The sequence below is a fragment of the Penaeus monodon genome, chromosome 29 (assembly GCF_015228065.2).
Source record: "Penaeus monodon isolate SGIC_2016 chromosome 29, NSTDA_Pmon_1, whole genome shotgun sequence".
Lineage (NCBI taxonomy): Eukaryota > Metazoa > Arthropoda > Malacostraca > Decapoda > Penaeidae > Penaeus > Penaeus monodon.
The window spans coordinates 27695107-27695321 of record NC_051414.1 but is presented as its reverse complement, the minus strand read 5'-3'; positions in this window follow the sequence as shown (position 1 = coordinate 27695321).

Below are 215 nucleotides of genomic sequence, written 5' to 3'. Positions count from 1 at the left end.
AAAAAAACACGACAAAAAAAAACATAACTTTATCTATTTTTAGGGTCATCACAAGCTCTATATATATATATATTTCTCCATCCATAATTACTATGGTAGTAATATGCGTTTTATTGCCTATGTCGTAAAAAAACATCTGGTTAGTATAATAATAATGAAAAAATACATTTCCCCCAAATATATCATATATATTCGTTTCTTATTAGATCACGATA